We start from the raw sequence: 13,742 nt of genomic DNA on the forward strand, positions 1-13,742 counted from the left end.
CAGTGATCCATAACGGAGAGCGCTTTAGACCACTTGTGGGGAATAAAATTGGGTATGTTGGTGGGCTTAAATCCTAATTATGGAAGTGTGTGTGTGCAAAAGATGAAAAAAGAAAGCTAAACCTAAATTGACAATTACGAAGATTGTTTTGATGACAACGAGGATCATATCTAATATTAGGGAATACGTTTATGGAGATAAATGTGATAAGATTAACTGACGTCAAAGATATTTCAGTCATTGTTTAAGTAATATCTTAAAACACTGTTACTAACAAAAGTTCATCAAGTATGATGCTGGTCAGAAAAGTTTAAGATCGACCCTATTCCCACCCCACATGTGTCTAGTAAATCTATGAGACTCCTAGTATTGTGTTCATCATCGGTGTGGGATTCATTTTTATGAATTTTGCAATAAATACAAACCAATATTCTGAAATATAGGTGAATAACACAATGAAACCTTGTCTAACTTGGCGATTTTGAACGTGTCAAACAGCGTCCGAAATGGTAACAGCCTATCAAAGAATTAGTTTTATCAGTGAATAATTCAAAACAGACAAAATGTTACAATGAAAATGAACAGTAATGTGTATCAGTATTCTTATTAAAAATTAATTACATCTGTACAATTGTATGGTTCCATGTGATCAAAATGTTGATACTTTTGAAACATTAGAGCTAGTATCGAATATTTTCCTGGATATTTATTTACTTTATTGACACTGCCGAACCATTCCAGCCAATATCTACATGTATTTGCAGATATTTATATACCTTATTGACACTTTTGAACTATTCGAACAGGTATCAAATGAGGGGAGTGGTCTAGATGGGTATATGCTCTGCATTTTTAGCACTTATATTAGGAAGAATGAAAACCTAAAAATATAAAGCCTTACAAACTATTTAACCGTTATAAGCAATAAACGCATTTCCTTTTCTCACAGATACAACGATTAAGTTTGTCATTTTCTCCCTTTGAACAGTGAAAACGAGCAATGGTTTAAACTAACGTGTCTGGTACTTAGTGTCGTTGTTATACTTGATGTTTTATCTGAATGCAATTAAAATAAATAACAGGTGTATACAAACGAGTTCTTGCTTGGGACCCATGAAAAATCTTTACATGTTTGTTCATAACAGCTACTTGAAATAGCCAGTACCAAGTTGTTTACTTTGTCTGCAAGAAATAACATCCCACTGTAGGTTAAGCATACTTGTAACACTTCATGTGCATGACGTCAGCACGTTTACTGTTATAATACCGAATTATTGACTGATGTATTATTTTCCCCAAGCTACCAAAATTGCTTGGCTCATGGAATGTAAGCTTAACCTCAGTAACATCTCTCTCTTTCTCTCTCTCTCTCTCTTTCTCTCTCTCTCTCTCTCTCTCTCTCTCGTATATGCATATTCTAGTTTTTTTTTCTCGTTCAATCAGTCGTTTTAAATAACACCCATCCAACTTTAAGTACCGTCTCTGACTGACAGCGTAAGAGTTTTATTTTATAAAAAATTAAATTCCGGAACACAGGTTAAATAAAGTGCATCCATTCAAAATCTTAGTCGGGTAATCTATCAGCATTTTAAAACAGAACATTGTATTAAACAATTCCCACCGCTCTGGTGGCCCAATGGTTAGAGCGTCCGCCCTGGATGCGAGAGGTCGTGGGTTTGAATCCCAGCCGAGTCATACCAAAGACTTATAAAAATGGTACTAACAGCAGCCTCGCTAGGCGCTCAGCATTAAGAGGTTAGTGTTAGGATGGGTCGGCCTAGTGTCAGGATAATGTGACTGGGTGGGACATCATGCTACGTGTCTGCGGCATGATGCCCCAGTGCTAGACATCAATTTAAATTACCACACTACAGACATCGTAGCATTATGACTGGAAAATTGTGAAAGCTACGTTAAAAATCTTATTTGTGCTGTGTCCTTAGTATGTAATGCCAACTAACCGATATTGTGGTGCATTGTAGATCCGCCGAAAATGGTGGAGACAAATGACCTAAATAAGGATAAAAGGATACTTAGTAGATTAATATGGAAAGTAAGACTATCTACCAGAAGGAAGCCATTACTTGTCTATTTCAGTTAAATGTGTTTGTGCAATTACGGACCGGCAGTTGAAAATTACTTATTTATCAGTCCATTCAAATTGTGTTCAACCCTTGTCTCGATCATGTACGAACAGTGCTCAAATTGGAACAATTTAATTTGTATTAGATGCGGAGGCTCGCCGCCACATCCAATAAATTTAACAGATCCGAAGCACATAAATATCTCCTCGGTACGCCAAGGTGTAGACAGTGTTACCACATCGGAACCATGGAAAGCAAAGATGGTAGCTCTCGTGAAAGATTACTATGTTTTCACAACAGTTAAGTTTGGTTTCTGGTAGAGCAATAACCTTTACGGCAATTGGGCGACAAGACTTTGAACGAGTGTACTTACTGAAAAGACTTTGTTCATACAGCACTTGAAATTCGTCGATAAATCTAAGTTTGCAAGACTATTACACCTCAGAGGGACTAGACTGTAAAAAAAGATCTATCCAATTCTATCGCAGGGCTGGACATATTGGAACATAAATTTCCATAAACAATTTAAGTAAACAACCTAAATATCACAAGTGGCAACATTGTATCAACAAATTGACGTAAGCTCGGTGTTCATGATATATAAAATAATATGAAAAATATCTGTTTTATATAACAAACAACTAGAACTAAAATCGTCAAACTTGACAGTCGCCTAATCAAACAGTGCTGTTACGAAAGTTCGCTGCAGTTGGTCTTGTGTAAATCTCAGACTCACACAGGATAAAAAACTTAACCTTACTGCTCGTAACGATCTCCCAGACACAGCTTAAATATAATTTTATGATACAATAAAACGAAATTCGAAAATAGCTTATCATGGTTTTCTGAGGCAAAGTTTATTATAAGAAGCATAAGTGAAAAATTCCTCTTTCTATTTCAATTTTGGAGCACAAAAAAATCAAGCGAAGTTTTACTTGTAATTAATTTCGTCTGCATGAAAAATCAGATTATGAAATTACTGATCTAGATTTGCCATGGGTTATTCTGTTTAATACGCATATGTCAGACTTGAATTATGGTGTGACTGCCAATGTGGGTAGATGGGGTGGGTGTCTATCGCCATTGGTGTTGCGACACGATAAGCATATATATATATATATATATATATATATATATATATATATATATATATATATGCGCGCACGCAAATACATACATAATCTATACTGAGTGTCAAATAATAAAGAATGAATGTCTTCGATTTCATGCTCTTCCGCTAATATGCCTTCATCAGACTGAAATCAATTTGGTTACCATTCCTTTTATTCCTTATTCCCGATTCAAATATTTTCATATACATTTGAATACTTATTCCTTATTCACACCGAGACTTTTATTTTTTCATTATTCCCAATTTAGTATGTAATTGGTCAGCTCAGTTAATGCAGATGAAAGCGTTTTAGGGCATGCATTGGTGCAATCCTAACCTGACTGGAGAGTGCTATATGAAGCTAATTATAGACAGATCACGGAATATATGTAGGAATGGTTTAAGAGATTGATAGGAATACGCGTTTAGTAACCTGATGCATGATCAATTATTTGTGTTTGGCATTTAGGTCATGTCTTGTGATGCATGACGTGAAGTATTAGTATTCGGGTTTGAAAAGCTTACTAATGACTCAAGTAAAAGAGAAACCACAAAAAACATACAAGTGTGAAATTGGAGATTTGTCTTGTGTAGTCGTCATGTCCTTAGAGGAGAATTATGTGGAGTATTTACGAGTTTAACAAGTCTTCAGTTGACTTTGAATATTGTCTTGAAGTCCTTGTAAATGGGGAACTTGGCATACTTGTAACCGATTTCCAGAAATGTGGGTTACATAAAGGGGAGTGGAGGGCAGTTAAAGCACATGTCGCAAGAAGATTATATCTTACTAATACAGTTTGGTCGTTAGGTATCACCTTTAAACAGCTTTGACAAGGACCATTCTTGACATGTTATCTCTAGAGGATAGTATAGTCACGAAAGAAGTCATGAGGAGTTTCGTGAGCCGATTTCGAGAAATCAGCTAGATGACGGATGGTCTCGTACAACACATGCGGTAAAAAGAATATAACACAGACCCTTCTTTGACATTTCATCTCAAGAGGACAGAGGTCCATCCGCGAAAAATGTCCTGTCGAATTTCGTCGAGAGGAAAACAGCGAAATAAGGGACGCACTATGGATACTTGGTATTAACCCCCCTCGAAAAAACCCCAACAAAAACAACAACACGCAAAGTTAATAGATTGTATCAATAGTTTGTACTAATTGAGCACCTGCTAAGAGGATTTTGATTTCATCGACTCTTGCATAGTGTTTTACTAGGTACACGTTCTAACAGTAGCAAAAGTATCTAAAAGAATTCGTCAAGGCGATTTCTAGAAATTTACAGCTAGAGGGAGGTTGCGTAAGATACATGCCGTAAGAACATTATATCTTTACACAGTTTTGACATGGAACCTTCTTTGATATTTTATCTCTAGGGGATAGAGCAAACTCTCGAGGGAATTTCTGACGAATTTCGTCGATAGCAAATCGCGATATATAAGGGGCGTCCGATGGGTACCGGGTATGAAAAACACGCAAAGATTAATATGCTGAATCAAGAGTTTGTGCTAACTGAACCTCTAATTAAAGGATTTTGATTTCAACGCCTGTTGGACAGTACCTGGTTAGGCACACATGTGCTTGACGCGAGCATCATGTTGAGAAAACAAAAACAATAATCTGAAGGGTAAAAATCATAGAGTGACAAAAATACCTTAGATTACCCATGACCCGTTCTGACATAGGACCATCTCCATTATACTATATAAGAGAGAAGGCACGTAAGTTCCAAATACACAAACATAAAATACTTTTTATATTGTTTGGGGGAAATGGGCGGCATCTGTCTGGTGCCCTCCAAAAAGTAACTTCCAAATACTTCGTTCCACCCATGACCCTCATTTTCCTTCTGCTATTTCCGTCTTTAAATGCACACGACCATACTCTATGGCTTGTTTTACTCCTGAGATAATTTCCTATTCGAAACGTGCGATTGTTGCAAATTTGTACTGCTGAGACAAGCCCGAGCTCATGTGACAATAAGTGTAACCTTTTGAGCCAATCATATTTCGGCGCTGACGTATGCGCCGCATAGTTTACCTATTTTGAAAATAGAGTCGCTTGTATACGATGTATGTGCAGTGAGGAAGACAATATCTAATTCTTCCAATGAACAGGATTTCTAAAGTTGAATCGGGTAATGGTAAGTAAAAACTTACTTTTGCATTTACCACTGTGCTGTAGTTGAATAAGGGATGTATCGTAGAGTCGCAAACATGGTACATATAGCTCTTTTCACCGGTTGTCACATGTACTCAGACTTGTCTCAGCAGTAAATGCGCGAAAATCGCACGTTTCGGAGCCGGTAACATCAGTTTGGTACGTGTGGTAAGAGCGAAATAAGAAGTGTCCGACGGGTACCGTGTGTGAAAAGCACTCAAATATTCATAGGTTGTATCCATAGTTTGTACTAATGGAAACCCCCATTAAGAGGATTTTGATTTAAACACCTCTTATATATTATCTAGCTAGGGACCCATTCTAACAGCAGAAAAATAAAGAAAAAAATAGGTCGAGCTAAATTTGAGAAATTCAAGACTAGATAATGGAGATCGAGTATAACACATGACATAAGATTATATCTTACGTTACATTTGGGACACTACGTCACCTTTCCATTGAATTTTGACACAGCCACTTCTTTGATAGTTTATATCTCGAGGATAGGGACCACCCACAATGGAAGTCCTGATGAATTTCGTCGAAAAGAAACAGCGAAGTAAGGGTCACCCTGTGGGTATCTGGTATGAAATGCACGCAAAAATAAAAGATTGTACCGCTAGTTTGTACTGATTAGAAGATTTTGATTTCAACGCCTCTCGGACAGTATTTACATAAGAACCCGTTCTTACTATAGGAAGGTGTAAAGAAACCTTTTCCAGCCAATTTCGAGAAATCAGTAAATGGAGAAAAAGGGTCGAGTACAACACATGCCGTCAGAAGATGACGTCATACCTAATCAGTTGGGCCATTATGTCCCATCTTAAGAGTTTTGACATGGACCCGTCTTTGATATTTTATCTCTAGGGGATAGATCCATCAACGATGGCGGTCGTGACGAATTTCGTCAAGAGGAAACGGTGTTCGGTGGGTATCGGGTACGAAAACCATGCAAATTGAACCGATTGTAACACTAGTTTGCACTGATTGTTCTCCAACTTACGGGATTTGTATCTCAACGCCTCTCATACGATATCTAATTACCGACCTGTTCTAACAATAATCAAGGTTTGAAGAAAATTCTTAAAGCCGATTTCGAGAAACTAGTGTTTATATAAAGGAAGCAGAGCAGAACATATCATGTAAGCAGGGGCGGATTAAGGCTCACTGGTGCCCTAAGCACTGACAAATCTTGGTGCCCCCCCCCCCCCCCCTTTCCACGTACACCTTGGAAGATAACCCTAGGGTGCACCATGATCAAGAAACAGAACATTATGATCAATTTGCACTAGTTTTATCGATTTTTTTTTTTTTACAAATCTTCATTCGTTTTTTTTCTTTTCACCCTTTTCTCAACTTTGTGGTGCCCCCTTTGGCCCTGGTGCCCTAAGCACGTGCTTAGTCTGCTTAATGGTTAATACGCCCCTGGCTGTAAGGTTATATCTTAAGTTTACATTTAGACCATTACATGACCTTTTCATTGAGTTTTGATATGGACCCTTGTTTGACATTTTACATCTAGGTAACAGAAAGCACCAGCGACGGAAGTCATGATGTATTTTGCTGAGAGGAAACTGCGCAATAAGGGACGCCTATATGTCCTGTGTATAAAATACAAACAAATGTTAATAGATTGTATCACTAGTTTGTACTAAGAGTACTACAACTTAGATGATTTCGATTTCAACGTGTCTTGATCATACCGTTCTAACAGTAGGAAAAGTGTGAAGAAAATTCGTGGAGCCAATTTTGAGAAAATTTCGGCTAGATAAGGAACGTCGAGTACAACGCTTGCCGTCAGAAGATGAGATCATATATATTGTTGGGTCATTACGTACCCTCTTAAGATTTTTGACATTGACCTTTCTTTGATATTTGATCCCTAGGGGTTAGAGACCATACAAGAAGGGAGTCCTAACGAATTCGTAAAGAGATAGGAACGAAATAAGGGGCGAAATGTAAGTACCTGGATATCAAAAGCACGCAAATGTTAATAGATTGTATCGCTAGTTTGTGCTGATTGTACTCCAACTTAGAGCATGTTGATTTCATCGCCTCTTGGGCAGTATCAAATTAATAACCCGTTCTAACAGTTGGAAAGTAGTAAAGACAATTCGTCGCGCCGATTTTGAGAAAATGAGCGGTTATATAAAAGAAGACCAGACCACGTGCCTTAAGATTATATCTTACATTTACTATTGGGCCATTTCATCGCTTCTTTGTACTGTTTTGACATGACCCCTTCTTTTAATATTCTATTTGTATGGGATAGAGTCTACCTACGAAGGATTTCTTGATGAATTTCGTAGAGGAGAAACAGCGAAATAAATGGCGCCTTATGTGTCCCGAGTATGAGGACCTTACGTGTCCCGAGTATGAAAACCAGGCAAATGTTAATAGATCGTATCTATAGTCTTACTAATTGTACTCCAACTTAGAGGATTTTGATTTCAACTGCCCATGGACAGTGATCCTTTATAAAAAAAGTAAAAATTAGAAGATATTTCGTCGAGCATAATTTCGAGAAATTCGCGACTAGATGAAGGAGGTCGAGTACAATACATGCTGTAAGAAGATAGCTGACGTATTTAGATGGGCTATTACGTACCCTTTTAAGAGCTTGGACATGGGCCCTTTGTTCGGTGTGTTATCTCTAAGGGATAGAGTCCATCCACGATGGAAGTTCGGACGAATTTCGTTAAGAGAAAACATGGAAATAAGGGGCGTCCTATGGGTTACTGTGTATGAAGAAAAACTCATATCATAATATATGTGTATTAATATTTTGTACTAATTGAGTTTCTACTTAGAGGCTTTTGATTTTAACGCCTCTTTGACATTATCTAATTAGGGACCCGTTCCTAAAGTACGAAAAATTTGATGAAAATGTGTCGAGCCCATATAGAGCAATTTGCGACCAGGCTAGATGACACGTACCCTAAGAAGATTTTATCTTATGAGCACAGTTGGGCCATTACGTCCCCTCTTTAGAGTTTTGACATGGATCCTTCTATAATATGCTGTCTCTAGGGAATATAGTACATCTACAAGGGAGTCCTGACGAATTTCGTCGAGAGGAGTCAGCGATATACGGTGGAGTAGGCTATACGAACCTTGTATGCAGAAAAAAAACGCAAAGGTTAATTGATTGTATCAATAGTATAATAAATGTACTCCAATTTTGAGGATTTTGATTTCAACGTCTCTTGTACAGTATCTAAATCGGAACCCGGTCTAACAGCATGAAATGTTTGAAGATAAGTCTTCGAGGCAATTTCGAGATTTGGTGGCTAGAGAGAGGAGTTCGAGCGATATGTTGTCTCTAGAGGATACAGTCCACCAAAGAATATCGTCGACAAGAAAGAGCGATATCAGGGGTTCCCAATCAGTGTCGAGTATGAAAAACACGAACATATTAATTGATTGTTTCAGTAATTTGCACTAATTATACTTCAGCATCTCTTGGACAGTATCTAAATAGGTTCCCCTCCTAGCAGTATGAAAACGTTCATCAAGATTCCTAGAGACGATTTCGATATATCAGCGACTAGATGAAGAAGATATGGTTCAATAAATGCCGTAAGAAAATTATTTGATTTATAAGTCTTTGGTATGACTCGACCGGGGATCGAACCCACGGCCTGCCGCACTAGAGGCGGACGCACTAACCACTAAGCCACCGGAATCAAATATTGACTGATGTACATAATTAACTGGACTTGAAGAGTGACTGACTGGGTTCAGAATGATTTCGACTGGTAGTTTGTAATGAGTACATATAGTGTTGCCCATATCGATGCTGGATAAGGACAGAGATGCTGAAACTATCAAAAATGGAACTTAACTGCGCTGAGGAATTCCGCAATACTTTGACATAACCCTGGATAGTTTTGCTAACTATCAGAATTCCGCATGACAATGCACATAAAGACAACCTATATATATATATATATATATATATATATATATATATATATATATATATATATATATATATATATATATATATATATATATATATATATATATATATATATATATGTGTGTGTGTGTGTGTGTGTGTGTGTGTGTGTGTGTGTGTGTGTATATCCCGAGACATTGCACATAAACGACAACATAGATTTGATATTCACATACCCTGAGACATTGCATATCAACACAACATAGATATGATATTTATCCAAATACTTTGAGATTGAACATAAACAGTACATTGATATGATATCTATCCAAATACCCTGAGACATTGCACATAAATACAACATATATATATATATATATATATATATATATATATATATATATATATATATATATATATATATATATATATCCTGAAACATTGCACATACATACAACATAGATAGGATATTTATTCAAGTGCCCCGAGACATTGCACGTACGCCCTGAGTAGTTATGCTAATTAGGGGAATTCCGCATGATATTGCACATAAACACACACACACACACACACACACACACATATATATATATATATATATATATATATATATATATATATATATATATATATGAGACATTGCACATAAACACAACATGCATATGATATATAGCCAAATAACCTAAGACATTGCACAGAAACACAACATAGATATGATATTTATTCAACTACCCTGGGACATTGCACATGAACCCTGAGTAGTCATGCTAAGTATCAGAATTCCGCAACAACATTGCACATAAACACAACATAGATACATTGCACATAAGCTCGGCATATATATGATATATATCAACATACCCTGAGACATTGCACATAAACACAACCAGATATGATATTTATCCAAATACCCTTAGGCATTGCACATAAACTCTACATATAAATGATATATATGATATATATCCAAATACCCCAAGACATTTCACATAAACACAACATAATGGTTAGAGCGTCCGCCTCGGATGCGGGAGGTCGTGGGTTCGATCCCCGGCCTAGTCATACTTAAGACTTACAAAAATGGTACTAACAACTGCCTCGCTTGGCGCTCAACATTATGAGGTTAGTGTTAGGACTGGTCGGCCTGGTGTCAGGATAATGTGACTGGGTGGGACATCATGCTACAAGTCTGCGACATGATGCCCCAGTGCTAGACATCACTATAAACTGCCACACTGCAGATATCGTAGCGATATGACTGAAAAATTGTTAAAGCTACTTTAAAATCCAAGTCACACACCCCCCCCACAATAGATATAATATATATAGATATGATATTTATCCACATACTCTGAGACACTGCACATAAACACTACATGTATATATTTATTCACATACCCTGATACATCGCACATAAACACTACATATATATACTATTTATCCACCTACCCCGAGATATTTATTGCACATAAACCCAACATAGATATGACTTTGATCAAATTGCCGAGACATTGCATATAAACACAACATACATGTGACATTTATTCAAATACCCTGAGACATTACACATGAACACAACATATATATGATATTTATCGAAATACCTTGAGATATTGCACATAAACACAACATAGATTGTTGTTGTTGTTGTTGTTGTAGGGTTTAACGCTATTTTTCAGCAGACGATAAGCTTTACATGGCGGCCAACATTATTGGTGGAGGAAGAACCCGGGAAAACCCAGGAAAGAACCACCGACCCATGAGAAGCTACTGGCAAGCTTTCTCACATACCCACATTAGCCGGATCCGAGACTCGAACCCACGCAGACAGAGGTGAGATGGCAGTGATCCGTAAAGGAGAGCGCTTTAGACCACTCGGCCACTCGGGGCCCCCAACATAGACATGAATAGACATGATATATATATATATATATATATATATATATATATATATATATATATATATATATATATATATATATATATATATATATATATATATATATATATATATATATATATATATATATATATATATATATATATATATATATATATATATTCTGAGACATTGCACATAAGCACAACATAGATATTATATTTCTATAAATACCCTGAGACTAATTGAATCTATGTTGGGGTTTGCACAGAAACAAGGAAATCCCGCTCGCGGGGTTGCATTATATGTCTTCCCCCTCTGCTTTACCCGAACGTAGATTCTTTATCTCGCCCAAACATTTCTTTCAAAGTAAAAATGAACTTCTCACTTGTGCAATGTAGTTCACGCGCAAATGTTCACATGAGGTGCATGAATACAAATATGTTTATGACGACTGTGGCGTGACCGTGCAATCCGAAGTACACCGTTTCTATGCGTGAACCAAAACAAAAAACAACATAAAGCGTTGCATAGTATTGATGTATTATCACGTTTAACATAAGGATGTTATATCAAATTAACAGAAAATAGTTAATATTTTTTACAACAGAAAGTTTCATTTTCATCAGTTCCAATTTTAGAAAATTATATTGTAAAGAATGGAACGATACTGGGCCCACACCTCTATTATTAAAACGAAAAGTTACATGTAGCATGAATGTCCGTGCTTCGGTTATTCACGGGTAATTAGAGATCCGAGTCACTATCGTATATAACTCTCCTTCTCTTTAGGGGTGGTGAAACTGTTTGTGGCATACTTGTGTTGTAATTAATACTGATTGTAAAATTACCACCCTGTATGAAAGACCCTCCAAATACAAAACCTAGCTGATATCCATGTGATGAAGTTTCAAGCTCATGATTTCTTGGAAAATGTATTTTTTCTATCTTGGAAATATGGCAAGTGTTCCTACTAGTAGTGCAAGGATCTGCTACAGGGAAATTTGTTTTTGGAATAACGTGTGGATGGATAAATGATTCCCTCTGGCTGGTAAGTGCATTATTTGTCCTCAAAGATTGCATACACATGTTTAATTCAACTGGAGCACAATGGTGATGTTTAAAAAAATTAGACGAAAGGATGCTAGTAGTAAGGTGGGCCACTATACGTACAATGGAAATTAGCATTACGGAGACCCCTGGGCCACTATACGTACAATGGAAATTTAACATGGCGAAAAATCGTGGGTCAATATACGTACAAGGGGATTTAACATGGCGAAAAATCGTGGGTTAATATATGTACAAGGGGAATTAACATGAGAAAAAAATTGTGGGCCGATATACGTACAAGGGGAATTTAACATGGGGGAATAGAGTTTGGGGATTGTTTAGGGACAAAGGGGAATTGAATATGGGATTTTTTTTTTTTTAAATTTTTTTTTAAAAAAGGGGTAGGCAATGGAAAGGCTATCTCTTTTCGAGAAATATGGCTGGCCCTGAAAAGGGCCTTTGGGTTTTCTTCTGCTTCTAGTTTCTTCTTTTTCTCCACCAAGTTCTTATTTTATCTCCAACACTCTTTCTCTTCTTTTCTTTCTTTTTTTTCTCCTGCTCTTCTTTCTTCTTCTCTTCCTCCTCTTCTTTCTTCCTCTTCTCATTTTCTTCTTCTTTTTCAATCTTTTCGTTCCATTTCATTATTCTTATTCTTTCCTCTTCATCCTCCTTCTCCTCCTTTATCTCTTTCATGACACCACTAATCTTGTCCTTTACCTTTTTTAAGTTATTAATTTCCATCTTTACACGATGGGGACTATAGGAATAATGGTCTTCAACCAGTCTTATCAACATCTGCTCCATCATTCCTAAGTTGTCTAAAACGTCTTGTAATGTTTGTATTTTGTCCATTTGGTTAGAAGCCATCTTCTTTTTTATTCTTTGCAGAATGGTTTGAACGACGAATACTGTGGGTTCTTATACTTAAGGCGCGTACGTGAAGGAAAACATCCCCCTAAAACGTAAAATTGATCTTACCTAGATCATGACCAAACAACGCGCGGACGTGAAGGAAAACATCCCCTACTTTTTCATTTCATATAATAAAACCCAAACTATACTCTCCACATACGCTAAGAAACAATAAACAAATCCATAATCTACTATCCACACATTCGTACGTGAGCGGGTACAAACACAAACACACAAACACATACGCTAAGAAACAATAAACAAAATCCATAATCTACTATCCTCGCAATCGTACGTGAGCGCTTACAAAACCCAAACTATACTCTCCACATACGCTAAGAAACAATAAACAAATCCATAATCTACTATCCACACAATCGTACGTGAGCGGGTACAAACACAAACACACAAACACAAACACACAAACACATACGCTAAGAAACAATAAACAAATCCATAATCTACTATCCACACAATCGTACGTGAGCGGGTACAAACACAAACACACAAACACAAACACACAAACACATACGCTAAGAAACAATAAACAAATCCATAATCTACTATCCACACAATCGTACGTGAGCGGGTACAAAACACAAACACACAAACACAAACACACAAACACATACGCTAAGAA

This window comes from Sinohyriopsis cumingii, chromosome 1 (assembly GCF_028554795.1).
Source record: "Sinohyriopsis cumingii isolate HCF-2022 chromosome 1, ASM2855479v2, whole genome shotgun sequence".
Lineage (NCBI taxonomy): Eukaryota > Metazoa > Mollusca > Bivalvia > Unionida > Unionidae > Sinohyriopsis > Sinohyriopsis cumingii.